A 19,203-nucleotide genomic window follows, 5' to 3' on the forward strand; every position below is an offset into this window, starting at 1 on the left:
GTGGTACTACAAGATCTGCGTGAGGAGATACGAGCTTCGTTCGCAAGATACTCCAAAGAAAATGAAGCTCTTACGCAAACTATTAGGTCAATAATCAGGGCTCACTGAATAAAATCGATCTATCTACCCAGGATTTTCGAAGGGACATACCCTGTACTGAACCCTTGTTACTCGGACCTAAAAAATTACAAAAAATTACTTCACAGGAGTGTGTGGTTGTGGGAAATAGGGGTTCATCATCCTCTATCATGCTCCCCATCAGACAACAGAGTGAGCATATTTCAGGGTCGTCTAGGCATCTTGGTAATGCTCAATTTAAAAATCACCATCGCCTTCGTATAAAATGTCGTGGTCTTCCATTTCCCACTTATGACCTCAATCGAGCTAGCCTTTTGAATATCTGTGCTGATATTACCGCACTTGAAGATATAACATCAGCTGATATTAGTTTGGTTGAATTTATTAATGACCAAGATCTAACAGAAGCTCGTTTACACGTACAATCAAGAGTGGTACTAAACACGTTCTGGCTGGCTCGAACTGCATTTTATAATTTGGGTTTCTCATTAACACAAGATGTGATTCATGAAGATCAGAAACAAACCAACATTCAACATCCTAAAAGTCGAATGTATGGTGATAACGTAACCTCCACGATATCGGAGGTAGGAACTACTTATGATGCAAGGACCTGTGACAGTGATAATCCGAGATCGTAACCATCCCAGAAGATGGAATCAGTTAGTCTTCTCTCATGGAACACTAGAGGTCATAGACATTTTATTAATAATGGAAATAAGGACCTCCTTCAGTTTGATATAATAGTGTTCCAGGAGACTTGGCTTTGTGATACACCTACATGGGATCAGTACAATATCTTTGTGGTACCAGCCATTGAGCCGGTGAAGGTACGCCCCATGGCTGGGCTCCTTATGGCCTTCCGAAAGAATAAGAATATTGAAATCATTTGGCATAGGTCACCGTCACCCTGCTTCCCGTATGTGAAGCTCCATGCTGGAGAAACCTTCTGTGCCATGGTAAACATCTATTGGGGGAAAAAACATATATCCTCGAAGGTATTTTTTGAAACTCTGACTATGATCCTTGATCAATTATCATTTGATGTCTCTATCACCAACACGTTCATAATGGGGGATTTGAATCTTCATCTCTTAGCTCCCAAACATTTGAGTCCCATGTCTGATGAACGTCGCTGGTTAACCCTAATGGCTGATCGCAATTTTGTAATGGTTAACGGTTCAATACATGGGGATGTTCCTCCTAAACCACACATGGCACAATGCTAATAGCCATGTAACTTTGGATTATATCTTTGTTAATACTAATCTTTTGAATAATATAACTATGTTCTCCATTAAACCAACTATTTTGAGTGATCATAGTCTATTACATTTGAACTATGATTGGCCTGAAACAAAGAAACTTCCGCAGAATATGAATGTGACTAACCTACAGATTAACAATGCTGGTAATCGATAAAAATGGACTCAGAGGAAACTATACCAGCTCAGAGATTCCTTGTGGGAACAATATGCTGGTGACAATGAATGTCTTAGTGGTTGCTATGTACATGCCATCCAGCACTTTTCAATACGGAGGGCTTGTCCTAAAAGATCTACCCAGGTACATCATCATGCTTTTGACTTAGAAGTAAAATACAAGAAAAGCGAACTAATAAGGCATGTCAAGGAGCTATCTAATAGGTACACTCTTGGGCCAGGGTCTAATCAAGAACAGATCAAACAAATAAAAAGGGAGTATAAAAACTGGATTAGACATTGGCGTGCCTCCCAATACCAACTCGATGGGGAGGCAATGTTGAAACAAATCATCCTCAAGTCATCTGCAGGCATATGGGCTTTGTTAAACAACACCGCGTTAAAAAACCAACATTCACTGCAGGTGAATTCCATCTCCCAAGAATCTTGGAATGATTTCTATGGTAATATATACACCTCACCTTTTTTAGATCTTGGTATAACCTGGGACACCATCACAGCGAATCATAATGTTAATTTTGATTGCGAGGATATACTGTTTCTCATATCAAAATTGAGTGTATCCAGAGCTGCTGGACCAGATGGGCTACATAATGCCATGATTAAACAAAATAAACATTTGTGGTCGGACATTTTATTTTATATGTTCAACCACATTATGTTGACAGGTCTAGTGCCCATGAATTGGAAAACATCTATTATTCTCCCCATATTTAAGAAAGGTGATAGCACAAACCCAGCGTCTTATAGACCTATTGCCTTGCTGGACTGTCCTGGAAAAATCTCTGCCCGCCTGATCTTGGGTGAGTTTAATCACTGGCTAAACCAACTGAATCATAGAGACCCCTTTCAAACAGGGTTTGTCCCTGAGTTAGGCACTGCCATCAACTTGATTACTTTAAAGGCTATTATTTACTTGAATAGACAACGCAATCAACCAATTTATATGGCCTTTGTTGATTTTAGGGCAGCTTTTGACCTTGTCCCAAGGGAATTGTTATTTAAGAAATTGATGGATCTAAGGTGCCCCTGGTATATACTTAAATGGATCATTCAATTACACTCAAACACCTCAATTTTCATTCGCCTGAACAACAAGGGCCTCTTGTCTGAACCCATACAGACCAGTCGGGGTCTGAAACAAGGATGCTTGTTAGCGTCCACCTTGTTTAATTACTTTCTTCTAGATTTTGGCTCCAGCATTGAGGGGCTGATTGTTGATCCACCTAAATTGCAAGGCGTAGCCATAGAGTGGCTTTTGTACGCCGAAGACATGGTATTACTGTCCAAAACACCTATTGGCCTATGTAATATGCTAAATGCATTGGATACATATGCTAAACGTAATTGTATTAGCATGAATACTAAAAAAAACAAATAATGCAATTTGGTGTTAACAAAGGTCAAAAAACATGTCACTGGCAACTTCAAGGCAACGACCTGCTGCTTGTAAAATCGTACATCTACTTGGGGGTCTGTGTTGCTAGTCAATTGCCCGATAAAACGCAGGAACATCATTTGCAACTAAAACATTTGAGTGTGTTATCCCAACTATGAATAATCCGGGCAAAATATTGCAAATTTACCATTGACCCTATGATCACATTTTATAAGCAAAAATATGTGCCCACTATCCTGTATGGGTCTGAAGTGGAGATATGTCATTCATATACATACTGGGTTAAATATGAAAGCAAATTTTGGAAAAGATCGCTCATGCTTCCAAATTCTGATTCTATTTCAATCATTAGACACGAATTGGGGCTTACATCCCTCTACACTGCGTATAAATGGAAGATTTGTCTATTATATAGAAAATGCATCTTGAAAGACAGCACTAACGGGCTACTTGACATCATATCTAGCTATTTATTGTTATCAGATGACATCTTTCCAAAGAAATGGCGTACATGTGCTAGAACATTTTTGAAAGGAGCAGATGTCTCTGAAATCTTGCTTATCGAAAATCCCAATAAAGCCAAAACCAAACTATGGGAATCCGATTGGATCAAAACCCGTGATGCGTGCATGAAAATAATTAAATTCGGGTCGAATCCATTTGCCTTAAAAGCACAAGGTCAGTTAGAAAATTATCTAAAACAATCCCCGAATCCTACACATCGTACTGATTTCATGCGCTTCAGATTGAACATTTGGCCTACGAGAGAGATTTTGTTTAGATGGAAGAAGACATCTGCTCAAACCTGTCGATTTTGTCATCAACAGGTGGAAACGATGAAACATTTGGTGGTAGAATGTGTTAGCCTTTTATCAACAAGAATAATTTATTTTAAGCACTTGATTAACAAGACGGTGATCATGCATGATGAATTATGGACAATAGTATTTGGAGGACACTCAAAACAAATAAGGTTTGCGATCATGAATTATCTAAACTCATGTCAACTTCCCTCTCTTGATGGGGTTGTGTCTCCCAGTTCCCCTTCTCCACCTCCTCACCTGAGTCCTCTTCCTCCGTGCTGAAGGATCTGTGGGATCTGTAGTCCTTTTCTTTTTTGTGGTGTAGCAAGGGTCTCATATGGGAGGAAGCCACAGTGAGGGCTGCTAGGACGCATCTCTCGGGGGCCCCCTTCCCGGAAGGGACCAATGCGGGGAAAAAGCCAATTGTGGCAAAAAAACCCTTTGAAGTGGTGTACTGCAGGCTTGTCGGAAGATGTAGACACAAGCGACAGTGATGGGATACTTCCGGCAAGGAACCGGTAACACTCGAAATCGTGGAGCAGAGTGCGGAAAGAGAAACTTCCGCAGGCAGTATCAATAACAAGAGTTAGAGCAAACAAGAAAAAGAAAATAGAAAGCAGGGAGAGAGAGGGAGAGACGGAGGAACTGAAGGGCGCTGTGGACCGAGCGCGGACCAAGCCCGGGGGAGGCAGCTCAAAGGCAAGTAGAGCAACGGAGCGGTGAAAGCACCGAAACGTAAGAAAGAAAGACCGGAAGGGTCTGGGAAGAAAACACTGCGAAGCGCAACAACGGCAGCGAAAGTAGAAACACAGCTGACCGAAAGGTTGCAACGCGCATGTTTCAAAAAGGGGTGTGCCTAAATAGTTTACGTGCATGATGTGAAAAAGAAACTAGACCGCTGCATGCACGTAGATGAATGCGTGATGGAATCAGGAAGAACGGTGGAGAATCAAACGGGGCCACAGACGCCAGTGTCCAAAGCGTTGCATGACAGTATGCCCTCTCGAACCCCTGGGTTTGCCCGGGTGAGCCCTGTGGAATTTCCTAAGGAGGATAGGGGCATGAATATGCGAAAGGGGTTCCCAGGAGTCTTCTGTAGAAGAGAAACCTTTCCAATGTACCTGGTATTCTAGTCGACCATTATGGTATCTGGAATCCCTCAATTGTGGCACCTCGTATTCTGGCACTTCAGGAGAAGATGGAATCCGAAGAGGTCTAGAGATGCGAGTTTGGTCTGCACTTCTTAGGAGGGAAGCATAAAAAAACGGTTGTATACGTTTTAGAGCATGAGGAAGCTTAAGGCGGAAAGCCACTGGGTTAATCTTAGCAGTGATGGGATAGGGTCCAATGAAGCGTGGTGAAAGCTTAGATGGATGAGACCAGCGTGGTAGGTATTTGGTAGAAAGCCATACTTTCGAACCCACTCTCCATTCGGGGACTTCCTGTCGATGTCTATCTGCTTGTTTCTTGTATGTTCTGAGACTTTCTGCCAAGTTCAGTTTAGCCTTTTCATGGGTGTCCTTGAGATGAGCCAACACTTCATCGACTGCTGGGAGAGAGGTTGGAACGGAAAAGAGGGGAATGATGGAACGGGGGGTGAAATCCATACGAACAGTAAAACGGGGGCATACCACTGGCAGAATGACTGGCGTTATTGTATGCAAATTCTGCTGTGGGTAGCAGGTCCACCCAATTGTCCTGTTCCAGATTAGAATAGCTTCGTAGGTACTGTTCCAGGGTTGCATTTAAGCATTCACTCTGCCCATTGGTCTGGGGGTGATACCCAGACGATAACGCGCGTTCGATGCCAAGGGCTTTGCATAGGGATTTCCAGAATTTGGATATGTAATGGCTTCCGCGGTCTGAGATGATTTTGTCGGGAAGACCATGAAGTTTAAAGATGTCTCTGATGAAAACCGCGGCCATGGTATCGGCCGTGGGCAAGCCTGAAAGTGGCGAGAAGTGAGCCATCTTTGTGAGAGAATCCATGGTGACCATAATGCATGAACAACCTTTGGAACGTGGTAACTCCACGATAAAGTCAGTAGTGATATGACTCCATGGACGACCTGGAACGGCATCCTGTTGCAACAACCCTATGGGTCGTTTGGTGCTGTATTTACTTTGGTTGCATACGCTACAGGTTTTAACATATTTTTTTACATCTCTGGAAAAACCCAGCCAGTAAAAAGCTCTCCTGAACAGATCCAAGGTACTGGCTTGTCCTCTGTGACCAGCTGTCCTATGGTCGTGACACCAGGATAGCACCTTTTCTTGCAGGCTCTTTGATGGTATCCATAACCTTTTTTTCCTGAAGAGGAGACCTTCTGCTTTAGCTAACCCTCTTGGTTCTGTTTGTGTAGCCGAGGCCTCTCTGACTTGTTGTAGGTATACTGAGGTGGTGGCGATAACGCAGTTCCTAGGGAACAGCCTGTCTGGGGGACTGATATAAGAAGCGGAAGCACGAGTCCTCCTGGAAAGTGCATCGGCCAAAGTGTTCTGGCTCCCTGGTATATACGTAATATGAAAATCGTACTGAGAAAAGAAATGTGCCCACCGGGCTTGTCTGGAGTTGACACAGTCCATGGTTTGTAAGACCTGTAGGTTCTTGTGATCCGTCCTAATTTCAAAGGGATGGCTACCCCCTTGTAGTAGATGCCTCCAGACCTCGCATGCCTTTTTCATGGCCAAAAGTTCCCTTTCTATTACCGAGTAGTTCTGTTGACTCGGTGTAAGGGTCTTTGACAAATATGCCACTGGATGTTCCTCATTGTCGTGTTCCTGAAGCAAAACCGCTCCTAGAGCGGATGCTGAGGCATCGGTCTCCAGGATGAATCGTTTCCCTTGATCCGGTTGTCGTAGTATGGGAGCACTACAAAACTTATCCTTTAAACGTTGGAAACCCTCTTCTTCTTGTGGGCTCCACACGAACGGCATGGATGTCTTCTTTAGAAGGTTTGTTATGGGCAGGGTGATCTCAGAAAAACCAGGGATGAAACGTCTGTAAAAATTTGCCATGCCCAAAAATCTTTGTACCTCTTTTACAGAAGAGGGAGCAGGCCATTTAAGAATGGCGTCCACCTTCTTTTCATCCATCTGAACTCCTTGAGGCGAGAGAACAAACCCCAAAAACGGTACTGTTGTGGCTCCAAAAATGCACTTCTCTTTCTTGACCAGTAGCTGATGTTGTTTGAGTCGCTTTAACACTTCCTTCAGATGGATCAGGTGTTCTGGCATGCTTTTTGAAAAAACCAGAATGTCGTCTAAGTATGCAACCACTGAAACGAAGAGAAGGTCTGAAAAAATATGGTCTACAAACCTTTGGAAGACCGCAGGAGCGTTCACCAGCCCGAAGGGCATTACATGATACTCGTATAGCCCGAAGGGTGTACGGAAGGCAGTTTTCTACTCATCCCCCGAGCGTATTCTGAGCAGGTGGTAGGCGTTACGCAGATCTAGTTTGGTAAAAACCGAGGCACCTGGACTGCCTCTAAGTTGTCAGGGATGAGTGGCATGGGGTTTCTATCCTTCTCTGTTACTTTATTAAGACCTCATTAATCAATACAAGGCCTTAGGTCTCTGGAATCTCGTTTTGGTATGAAAAACAATGGTGCGCCAGCAGGGGATTTAGAGGGTCTGATGAGGCCATTGTATAAGTTATCATCGAGATACTTCCGAAGTACTTCCTTCTCTGTCTTAGAGAGCGCAAACATTCTCCCAAAGGGCACCAGAGCGTTAGGCACCAAATCTATGGTGCAGTCTTCCGGTCTATGGGGTGGCAAATCTGATGGAGTGCTGTTGGCAAAGACCGGAGTGTACTCTTCTAACACTTGTGTGAGAGTATGTATACTGACCGTGATGAAGAGAGGACTGGGAACAGTCTTAGGCTGCTGATACGGTGTTTTGGAAAAACATTCAGTATGACAATAGCTTCCAGTTTATGCTCGGATTGTGTTGACGCAACCAGGTGATCCCTAGAATGAGAGGGAAGTGTGCTGCTCTAATTATATCAAAGGTGATAACCTCTGAATGTTCGTGAATGCTGAGGGATAGGGGCTCTGTGGTCTGGAGAATAGGCCCGGAGCTCAAAGGCCTGCCATCCACCCCTTCTACCTTTTGTCCATGACTGCGATCGATGCGTTTGGCTCTGACCTTGTCTACCCGTAAGGTGTCAGCAAAGTTTCCGGCGGCACCACAATCCAATAATGCTAAGGTCTCTATAGCAGAATCATTAATCGTAACCATCACAGTTACCACCATTAGACGGGAGTCCTCCGGTGCGTTGGATGAGTCAATTGCCATGGAAACATAGGGACTACAAGATGACCCTCAATTGCCCGTCCCTTCTAGGGTCGAGGGTTGTCGTTTTTTGCCGGTCTTGTAGGTAATTCGGTGCAATTTTTTACTGAGTGTCTGTCGGAACCACAATAGGTGCATAAACCTTGTTCTCTCCTTCTCTTTCTTTCTTCAGGAGTTAGTGATCTTCGGGTTGAAACTATCTGCATGGGTTCCTCCGTGCGTTTGTTAACAGGTGGGAGAGGAGAGGGAGGCGCGGTGTAGGAAGATCGAAACTTCCGTCTTTCATTTCGCCTTTCTTGCATTCTGGCTTCCATTTGTAGAGCAGCCGTCATCAGTTCAGGTAGCGTAGCAGGACGTGGAAAATGCGCTAGCTCATCTTTCAGTTCTTCTTTAAGGCCCCACCGGAAAAGAATATACTGGGATTGGTCAGACCATCCAGTCTCCATAGCCAGTCTATTAAACGAGGAAATGTAGGATCTTACATCAGCCTGACCTTGACATGCGTCTAATAGTTCTTCCCCGGCTGCCAACAAGAGTTCTGGGCTATCAAATGTACGCTTTAATAGTTCCACAAATGCACTGAAATCCTGCAGTACCGGTTCATTACCAGTAACTAATGGTGTAGCCCAAGCTAGGGCATTGCCTGTCATATTGGATATCAGGAAGCCTGTCTTAGCATGGTCTGAAGCATAGGTGCGGGTTCTGAAAGCAAAGTAAACCCTACATGCATCAAGGAATTCTTTAAGTATCTTAGGAGAACCGTCGTATTTGCCCGAGGATAAGGCCATCGGTGGTAAATCAGTGGAATGGGGTTCTCGTGCCGCTACCATCTGCCTTAATAGATTATTCTCCGCCTTCATGTTCTGCATCTCTAGCGAGAGGCTTTGTACTGCGGCAACCAACTCTTGAACTTGCTCCGGAGTGGCCATCGTGGGTGGGTGGCGTTGCAAACTGTCAACTTCCCTCTCTTGATGGGGTTGTGTCTCCCAGTTCCCCTCCTCCACCTCCTCACCTGAGTCCTCTTCCTCCGTGATGAAGGATCTGTGGGATCTGTAGTCCTTTTCTTTTTTGTGGTGTAGCAAGGGTCTCGTACGGGAGGAAGCCACAGTGAGGGCTGCTAGGACGCACCTCTCGGGGGCCCCCTTCCCGGAAGGGACCAATGCGGGGAAAAAGCCAATTGTGGCAAAAAAACCCTTTGAAGTGGTGTACTGCAGGCTTGTCGGAAGATGTAGACACAAGCGACAGTGATGGGATACTTCCGGCAAGGAACCGGTAACACTCAAAATCGTGGAGCAGAGTGCGGAAAGAGAAACTTCCGCAGGCAGTATCAATAACAAGAGTTAGAGCAAACAAGAAAAAGAAAATAGAAAGCAGGGAGAGAGAGAGGGAGAGACGGAGGAACTGAAGGGCGCTGTGGACCGAGCACGGACCAAGCCCGGGGGAGGCAGCTCAAAGGCAAGTAGAGCAACGGAGCGGTGAAAGCACCGAAACGTAAGAAAGAAAGACCGGAAGGGTCTGGGAAGAAAACACTGCGAAGCGCAACAACGGCAGCGAAAGTAGAAACACAGCTGACCGAAAGGTTGCAACGCGCATGTTTCAAAAAGGGGTGTGCCTAAATAGTTTACGTGCATGATGTGAAAAAGAAACTAGACCGCTGCATGCACGTAGATGAATGCGTGATGGAATCAGGAAGAACGGTGGAGAATCAAACGGGGCCACAGACGCCAGTGTCCAAAGCGTCGCATGACAGTATGCCCTCTCGAACCCCTGGGTTTGCCCGGGTGAGCCCTGTGGAATTTCCTAAGGAGGATAGGGGCATGAATATGCGAAAGGGGTTCCCAGGAGTCTTCTGTAGAAGAGAAACCTTTCCAATGTACCTGGTATTCTAGTCGACCATTATGGTATCTGGAATCCCTCAATTGTGGCACCTCGTATTCTGGCACTTCAGGAGAAGATGGAATCCGAAGAGGTCTAGAGATGCCAGTTTGGTCTGCACTTCTTAGGAGGGAAGCATGAAAAACTGGTTGTATATGTTTTAGAGCATGAGGAAGCTTAAGGCGGAAAGCCACTGGGTTAATCTTAGCAGTGATGGGATAGGGTCCAATGAAGCGTGGTGAAAGCTTAGATGGATGAGACCAGCGTGGTAGGTATTTGGTAGAAAGCCATACTTTCGAACCCACTCTCCATTCGGGGACTTCCTGTCGATGTCTATCTGCTTGTTTCTTGTATGTTCTGAGACTTTCTGCCAAGTTCAGTTTAGCCTTTTCATGGGTGTCCTTGAGATGAGCCAACACTTCATCGACTGCTGGGAGAGAGGTTGGAACGGAAAAGAGGGGAATGATGGAACGGGGGGTGAAATCCATACGAACAGTAAAACGGGGGCATACCACTGGCAGAATGACTGGCGTTATTGTATGCAAATTCTGCTGTGGGTAGCAGGTCCACCCAATTGTCCTGTTCCAGATTAGAATAGCTTCGTAGGTACTGTTCGAGGGTTGCATTTAAGCATTCAGTCTGCCCATTGGTCTGGGGGTGATACCCAGACGATAACGCGCGTTCGATGCCAAGGGCTTTGCATAGGGATTTCCAGAATTTGGATATGTAATAGCTTCCGCGGTCTGAGATGATTTTGTCGGGAAGACCATGAAGTTTAAATATGTCTCTGATGAAAACCGCGGCCATGGTATCGGCCGTGGGCAAGCCTGAAAGTGGCGAGAAGTGAGCCATCTTTGTGAGAGAATCCATGGTGACCATAATGCATGAACAACCTTTGGAACGTGGTAACTCCACGATAAAGTCAGTAGTGATATGACTCCATGGACGACCTGGAACGGCATCCTGTTGCAACAACCCTATGGGTCGTTTGGTGCTGTATTTACTTTGGTTGCATACGCTACTGGTCTTAACATATTTTTTTACATCTCTGGAAAAACCCAGCCAGTAAAAAGCTCTCCTGAACAGATCCAAGGTACTGGCTTGTCCTCTGTGACCAGCTGTCCTATGGTCGTGACACCAGGATAGCACCTTTTCTTGCAGGCTCTTTGATGGTATCCATAACCTTTTTTTCCTGAAGAGGAGACCTTCTGCTTTAGCTAACCCTCTTGGTTCTGTTTGTGTAGCCGAGGCCTCTCTGACTTGTTGTAGGTATACTGAGGTGGTGGCGATAACGCGGTTCCTAGGGAACAGCCTGTCTGGGGGACTGGTATAAGAAGCGGAAGCACGAGTCCTCCTGGAAAGTGCATCGGCCAAAGTGTTCTGGCTCCCTGGTATATACGTAATATGAAAATCGTACTGAGAAAAGAAATGTGCCCACCGGACTTGTCTGGAGTTGACACAGTCCATGGTTTGTAAGACCTGTAGGTTCTTGTGATCCGTCCTAATTTCAAAGGGTTGGCTACCCCCTTGTAGTAGAGGCCTCCAGACCTCGCATGCCTTTTTCATGGCCAAAAGTTCCCTTTCTATTACCGAGTAGTTCTGTTGACTCGGTGTAAGGGTCTTTGACAAATATGCCACTGGATGTTCCTCATTGTCGTGTTCCTGAAGCAAAACCGCTCCTAGAGCGGATGCTGAGGCATCGGTCTCCAGGATGAATCGTTTCCCTTGATCCGGTTGTCGTAGTATGGGAGCACTACAAAACTTATCCTTTAAACGTTGGAAACCCTCTTCTTCTTGTGGGCTCCACACGAACGGCATGGATGTCTTCTTTAGAAGGTTTGTTATGGGCAGGGTGATCTCAGAAAAACCAGGGATGAAACGTCTGTAAAAATTTGCCATGCCCAAAAATCTTTGTACCTCTTTTACAGAAGAGGGAGCAGGCCATTTAAGAATGGCGTCCACCTTCTTTTCATCCATCTGAACTCCTTGAGGCGAGAGAACAAACCCCAAAAACGGTACTGTTGTGGCTCCAAAAACGCACTTCTCTTTCTTGACCAGTAGCTGATGTTGTTTGAGTCGCTTTAACACTTCCTTCAGATGGATCAGGTGTTCTGGCATGCTTTTTGAAAAAACCAGAATGTCGTCAAAGTATACAACCACTGAAACGAAGAGAAGGTCTGAAAAAATATGGTCTACAAACCTTTGGAAGACCGCAGGAGCGTTCACCAGCCCGAAGGGCATTACATGATACTCGTATAGCCCGAAGGGTGTACGGAAGGCAGTTTTCTACTCATCCCCCGAGCGTATTCTGAGCAGGTGGTAGGCGTTACGCAGATCTAGTTTGGTAAAAACCGAGGCACCTGGACTGCCTCTAAGATGTCAGGGATGAGTGGCATGGGGTATCTATCATTCTCTGTTACTTTATTAAGACCTCATTAATCAATACAAGGCCTTAGGTCTCTGGAATCTCGTTTTGGTATGAAAAACAATGGTGCGCCAGCAGGGGATTTAGAGGGTCTGATGAGGCCATTGTATAAGTTATCATCGAGATACTTCCGAAGTACTTCCTTCTCTGTCTTAGAGAGCGCAAACATTCTCCCAAAGGGCACCAGAGCGTTAGGCACCAAATCTATGGTGCAGTCTTCCGGTCTATGGGGTGGCAAATCTGATGGAGTGCTGTTGGCAAAGACCGGAATGTACTCTTCTAACACTTGTGTGAGAGTATGTATACTGACCGTGATGAAGAGAGGACTGGGAACAGTCTTAGGCTGCTGATACGGTGTTTTGGAAAAACATTCAGTATGACAATAGCTTCCAGTTTATGCTCGGGTTGTGTTGACGCAACCAGGTGATCCCTAGAATGAGAGGGAAGTGTGCTGCTCTAATTATATCAAAGGTGATAACCTCTGAATGTTTGTGAATGCTGAGGGATAGGGGCTCTGTGGTCTGGAGAATAGGCCCGGAGCTCAAAGGCCTGCCATCCACCCCTTCTACCTTTTGTCCATGACTGCGATCGATGCGTTTGGCTCTGACCTTGTCTACCCGTAAGGTGTCAGCAAAGTTTTCGGCGGCACCACAATCCAATAATGCTAAGGTCTCTATAGCAGAATCATTAATCGTAACCATCACAGTTACCACCATTAGACGGGAGTCCTCCGGTGCGTTGGATGAGTCAATTGCCATGGAAACATAGGGACTACAAGATGACCCTCGATTGCCCGTCCCTTCTAGGGTCGAGGGTTGACGTTTTTTGCCGGTCTTGTAGGTAATTCGGTGCAATTTTTTACTGAGTGTCTGTCGGAACCACAATAGGCGCATAAACCTTGTTCTCTCCTTCTCTTTCTTTCTTCAGGAGTTAGTGATCTTCGGGTTGAAACTATCTGCATGGGTTCCTCCGTGCGTTTGGTAACAGGTGGGAGAGGAGAGGGAGGCGCGGTGTAGGAAGATCGAAACTTCCGTCTTTCATTTCGCCTTTCTTGCATTCTGGCTTCCATTTGTAGAGCAGCCGTCATCAGTTCAGGTAGCGTAGCAGGACGTGGAAAATGCGCTAGCTCATCTTTCAGTTCTTCTTTAAGACCCCGCCGGAAAAGAATATACTGGGATTGGTCAGACCATCCAGTCTCCATAGCCAGTCTTTTAAACGAGGAAATGTAGGATCTTACATCAGCCTGACCTTGACATGCGTCTAATAGTTCTTCCCCGGCTGCCAACAAGAGTTCTGGGCTATCAAATGTACACTTTAATAGTTCCACAAATGCACTGAAATCCTGCAGTACCTGGTCATTACCAGTAACTAATGGTGTCGCCCAAGCTAGGGCATTGCCTGTCATATTGGATGTCAGGAAGCCTGTCTTAGCATGGTCTGAAGCATAGGTGCGGGTTCTGAAAGCAAAGTAAACCCTACATGCATCAAGGAATTCTTTTAGTATCTTAGGAGAACCGTCGTATTTGCCCGAGGATAAGGCCATCGGTGGTAAGTCAGTGGAATGGGGTTCTCGTGCCGCTACCATCTGCCTTAATAGATTATTCTCCGCCTTCATGTTCTGCATCTCTAGCGAGAGGCTTTGTACTGCGGCAACCAACTCTTGAACTTGCTCCGGAGTGGCCATCGTGGGTGGGTGGCGTTGCAAACTGTCAACTTCCATCTCTTGATGGGGTTGTGTCTCCCAGTTCCCCTCCTCCACCTCCTCACCTGAGTCCTCTTCCTCCGTGCTCAAGGATCTGTGGGATCTGTAGTCCTTTTCTTTTTTGTGGTGTAGCGAGGGTCGCTGCTAGGACGCACCTCTCTGGGGCCCCCTTCCCGGAAGGGACCAATGCGGGGAAAAAGCCAATTGTGGCAAAAAAAACCTTTGAAGTGGTGTACTGCAGGCTTGTCGGAAGATGTAGACACAAGCGACAGTGATGGGATACTTCCGGCAAGGAACCGGTAGCACTCGAAATCGTGGAGCAGAGTGCGGAAAGAGAAAATTCCGCAGGCAGTATCAATAACAAGAGGTAGAGCAAACAAGAAAAAGAAAATAGAAAGCAAGGAGAGAGAGGGAGAGACGGAGGAACTGAAGGGCGCTGTGGACCGAGCGTGGACCAAGCCCCGGGGAGGCAGCTCAAAGGCAAGTAGAGCAACGGAGCGGTGAAAGCACCGAAAGGTAAGAAAGAAAGACCGGAAGGGTCCGGGAAGAAAACAATGCGAAGCGCAACAACGGCAGCGAAAGTAGAAACACAGCTGACAGAAAGTTGCAACGCGCATGTGTCAAAAAGGGGTGTGCCTAAATAGTTTACATGCATGATGTGAAAAAGAAACTAGACCGCTGCATGCACGTAGATGAATGCGTGATGGAATCAGGAAGAACGGTGGAGAATCAAACGGGGCCACAGACGCCAGTGTCCAAAGCGTTGCATGACAACTCATTGAAAATTAGGTTACCGGAGATTAATGATGTTAAAGTGGAAGAGATGTGACAACTGTACGCATATCATGTCGAATTATCTTGCGACTGAAGTATGTCCCAATTGTGTCTAAAATCATCGAAACTCAAGCCATCAGAGCTCAAGCAAGAGTGGTGTGATAAATTTATTTATATCATATTGAATAATGTTGAGAGTGATTTACGTAACAATTGTATAAAAACTGATGGTATTTTATTATGAATCATTGTTTTACCATGAATTATTGTTTGTAAAAAAACAAAAAAAAGGAAAAAAACATGTTCTCTAAATGTGTAATGATATGTTGAAAGGTCAGGTTTTACTGATCCAAACAACAATAAAATAAAAAAATTAAAAAAAATAATTTGTGTTCATGCATGTGGATTGGCATGAATCTGCAAGTAGAAATGTCGGAGAGTTTATTAGTAGTTGCTGTAGGTGCTTTGCAGTCACAGCACAATTGTACTCGGAGTAATCAACAGTACATCTAAAGTGCTGAATTGTGATGATGGAGTTAGCTGTAGAGGTCTTGCGTTTGATTGGTGGATGGTTGTGTGACTGCTTAACAATAGCCAATGGGGGAATGGTGCAGAGTGAAGTGGAAAGGTTAGAAGGGCTGCCCCAGTGTTATTTATGTGCTCTGCAGACGGCACGGCTGTTCGCAGACAAGACATGCTACATCCGGGGCTTCCGAGCATGAAATGGGAGTGTATTTTGAGGATTAGCCAATCATGTGTTGAGGTTCTGCTTCGAATTGAGAGAGGCTGTGTGCATTGAAGATAGCGGAGGTGGAGAAAGTCAGGGTGGTGGTGCTTGGAGATATGTTTGTGAATGGTTTGGAGCAGTATGCAAAATGTAGGAATGTGGGAAAGAATTTTGATGTAAAAGGAGTGGAGGTGGTGTGGAGCACTGTGCCTGGTTTCCATTTGCAGGCAATGGTAGAAGTTTGCCAAGATATGGCTAGGGTTAGCAGTCCACATGTTGTTGTCCTGCACTGTGGTGCTTTGCATTCAGGTTATGTCAGTGCCCCTACTTTGTTAAGAGATCTAGAAATCTTGGTTCGGCAGTAATGAAACTACTTCCAAATGCCAAGGTAATTTTTTCTGATTTGGTACCTAGGTATAGTTCTGTTTTTTGTCCTCAGCAAAATATTGGTAGGTGTTTAATCAACCGAGGTATGTTTGCTTTTATGCTCAGAGCTGGCACTTTCTTTTGCAACAATGACAACATTGACACTGGTAATGTTGATTTCTTTAAAGAAGGTGGCATGTCTTTATCTTTTGTGGGAAATGCCATGTTGTTTTGAAAAAAAACAGTTGCTTTGGAGAAGCTAATGTGAAAACGTTTGGGAGGAAAATAAGGAAAAAAAAACTCAGAAAATACAAAATACAAGGTGTTTCTGAAGCATCTGCAAAAAAAAACAAAAAAAGGCTCTTTTCAGAGCCAACCTCAAAGGGGAAATGGGCACACTATTTAAATTTTAATTCCCCATGATCAGATATTTCGATGTGTCTACTGACACCTGCGCTGTCCCCGAACATTTCGAACACCAAGAAAGGGCTCCGAAAATTCCAAAAAGTATGCAGATCGCCAGGGACATAGTGTGGGACATGTGCAAGGCTGAACTTTCCCAGGAAAATACCTTGAATTGCTGAAGAAAACACTTTTAGGTGTTTAGGTTTCCGGGGGCCCAGACAGTGTTTGTTACGCTTACCGTAGGTGCGGTCACATGATGACGTCGAGGACAGGTTGGCGAATGGGACGGCTGTCCGTGGGACACCAAATGTGCGGGGTCGGGTCTACGTATGCGTGTGGGTGTTCTACGGACAGTGTTCCAGTCCCCAAACTAATTAAAAGTGTGACACACTTGCAGCGGACAGTTGCGGACAGGCACGATGTTCGAAGGGGCAAGGGTGTGCTATGCATGCGCGTGGGTGTTCTACGGACAGTGTTCAGGTCCCCGAACAAAACAAATGTGTGTCACAACTTTGCGGACAGGTGGACGGGCTATGTGTTCTACGGACATATTCATTCTGGTTACGGACAATGCAAACAGGGGGAATGTTCTTAGGACACTTTATTTTGCATAGCTACAAACATGCGAACGTCTTTAGTGTTCTGTGTACACCCCCATTTTCACTATGGCCAATTCAAACAGGTATAGTGTCCTTAGGACACCCCCATTTTGGTTAATTGCGTACAGGCGGACATCTTGTGTGTCCTAAGGATACTTTCATCTTGATTGAGGACAGTGCGAACAGGTATAGTGGCCTTAGGACACCCCCATTTTGGTTAATTGAGGACATCCCAGACAGTGGCGCTGTCCGCGGACACCCTAACTGCCTTATTAAAAAGAAATAAGACACAGAGGAATATACTAACAACACACTTAATATTTTATTATTGTATAAAAGTATAACAATTATGAAATAGAGGGGGAAGCAGAAACTGATACAAATACAGAGGAATTAGGGGTTTGGACATGATGGATGGTAGGGGAGGAAGGGATTGAAGTGTCATCATAGCATTTTTTTTGCTGGGGAGGATTTGGGGATAGTTGGCTGGGACATGGAGAGGGGGAACAGGTACATGTGGGACAGTGATATTTCATTTTGTCTTTTATATGGTCCTCCACAAAGTTTTTTATAAGAATGAAATTTTCATTAACAGATCCATTTTAGCTCCATTCGCTGCAGAGGATTTTCTAACGTCTCTCTTGGTATATTATTTTTAATATCTGTATGGTCTGTTAAAAAAAATTGTTAAGTACACATAAAGTAATGTTTATTAATTGGCTTATATAGAGGAGTGTAGTGTCTACCATTAATATCACTGTCTTCACTCATTTCATCCCGAGGAAAATTTTCTTCCAGCCTGTTCCAAAGTACTGGACATTTCTGTGTAAAAAAAAAAAAAATTATATTAGTTTTAGTGTACCTAATGCAGACAATTTATAAATATGTACAACAAATGTAGTGTACTCACTAGTTTCTTGCTAAATTTTGCTGTTACTGCTGCGTAGGTGTCCTGTTAATTTTTGCTGTGCAATTTCTTTGAGGTAATTCTGTTGGAGGCATATTTATTGTGTTTTGGTATATTCCACTATGTTCCATATGCTATGTAATTGGACTGTTAGTGTCTTACATACAGTTTCACTTCTTATTTATTATTGAATGTCATTTATTCATGTGCTGCTTTTTTTTAACATGTTTAGTGTTTTTTTTTGGATGACATAACAATGTAAGATACCCCCTGAGTTTTTGGATAGTGTTGATGTTGACCGAGTCCATCCGCGAACAGGCGCATGTTCCGCGGATATCAGACCCACTAGTGCAGGTAGGGGGTTCTGTATGTCCTATGTTATATGTATATAAACTAAGGGCATCCTAGTAAACATTTATCAAATTTACATTATCTATGTATCTATATTCAGCGAAAAACGTTATGGTTAAGTTGCGCTACTAAAAACCTATAAAATTCAGTGGAAAAAAACGTTGTTAAAGGGACATTATGGTTCCAAGTAAAACCGAAAACCCCTGAAATTCGCCAGTTATGGTAAGCTAAACAACCATAACTCGCGCCACCACTGTGCACTGCTAAGACTAACATCCAGGACATCACCGATGACATCACATGTGCATTTACTTTTCCTGAAAAGTCTGTACAAGGGTGCTTATTATAATGTTGAAAAAAGTGTCAAGGATTATTAGAATAAATATCATGAGGTACGTAGTGCATTAAGCAATACATTGATATAAATAGCATTCTACTATGAAGTTCTTTCCAGTATACTAAGCTACTCATGTAGAAACATAGGCATTGTGTGCAGCATACATGATGGGGGTGCAATATTCATAATCTTGCCATGTTTAATAGTGAAATGATAAATGCTTTTTTATTAGAGTTTTGCGTACTGTGAAACATGTAATAAGTAGGTAATAAAACCCACTGTTGTGTATAATAATTATCACAATTAAAGTGTAGTATAATATAACTACGTTAGTTTATTAGGAGGAGCCCCCTTGAAGGCCAACCATCAAACCTGGAGCATCTTCGTGTATGGCTCCAACAACATTCTAGAACCATACACGAACACGCTCCAGTGATTACAGAATGTTATAAAGACACATGCAGCATGACCTACTAGGTCATGCTGTAAACAATAGGAAAACTATCATAACATCTTCCCTTCTATAATAATTTAACACAAACATTAATAGCCGAAAGGCTATTTACAGTTATCTACATATTATGCATAAGTGCAATGAATGACTACATATACAGCGAGAAAAAAAAGGATACAGTTTGTCAAGACATTCTTTGTTGCTTGTTGAGATGTAGTCTAAAATCTTTTAAGAGATCTCTAATAATACACATAGTCTTG

General features: G+C 44.2%; 1 protein-coding gene across 1 annotated transcript in view; it reads left to right on the forward strand.

Moving 5' to 3' along the window:
• Nucleotides 1-19,203, forward strand: part of LOC138523425 (T-lymphocyte surface antigen Ly-9-like) — a 240,996-nt gene that overhangs the window by 212,445 nt on the left and 9,348 nt on the right. The gene's annotated exons all lie outside the window — the stretch shown is intronic.

Source organism: Ambystoma mexicanum, chromosome 1p (assembly GCF_040938575.1).
Source record: "Ambystoma mexicanum isolate Mex_15411 chromosome 1p, UKY_AmexF1_1, whole genome shotgun sequence".
In the NCBI taxonomy this organism is placed as follows: Eukaryota; Metazoa; Chordata; class Amphibia; order Caudata; family Ambystomatidae; genus Ambystoma; species Ambystoma mexicanum.